The following is a 445-nucleotide window of genomic DNA, read 5'->3' on the forward strand; positions in this document are numbered from 1 at the left end:
CTAGAACTACGTAACTCGGAAATGCCTAATACCTTCTCCCGGGTTAACATAATTCCTTATCCGGATTTCTGGTGCGCAGACTGTTAAACAGAGTCATTCTTTTCCTCGATTCAGGATTCAACCGGTGACTTGGGATACCACAAATCTCCCAAGTGGCGACTCTGAATCTTTAAATAAAATCTCGTTTCGATTGTCCTTTAATTGGAAAAACTCCCTTCTACACTGCTTCTTAGCGGGGGTGCAACTGAAAAAGGAGGCGTGACAGCTAGTAGTCAAGGACATGACGGAGATAGCAAAATGCGATAAATTAGGTTAGTGTGAAATTTAATTCCTTTTGTCGTACACCCAAACGAGCTAAGAAAATTATTATTGTCAATCCTAAATTCTCACCTCAATCCATTGCTAGATGATAAGACCTTCATCCTTTTTCCTATGTCAAACCAAG

Source organism: Nicotiana tabacum, chromosome 16, assembly GCF_000715075.1.
Source record: "Nicotiana tabacum cultivar K326 chromosome 16, ASM71507v2, whole genome shotgun sequence".
NCBI lineage: Eukaryota > Viridiplantae > Streptophyta > Magnoliopsida > Solanales > Solanaceae > Nicotiana > Nicotiana tabacum.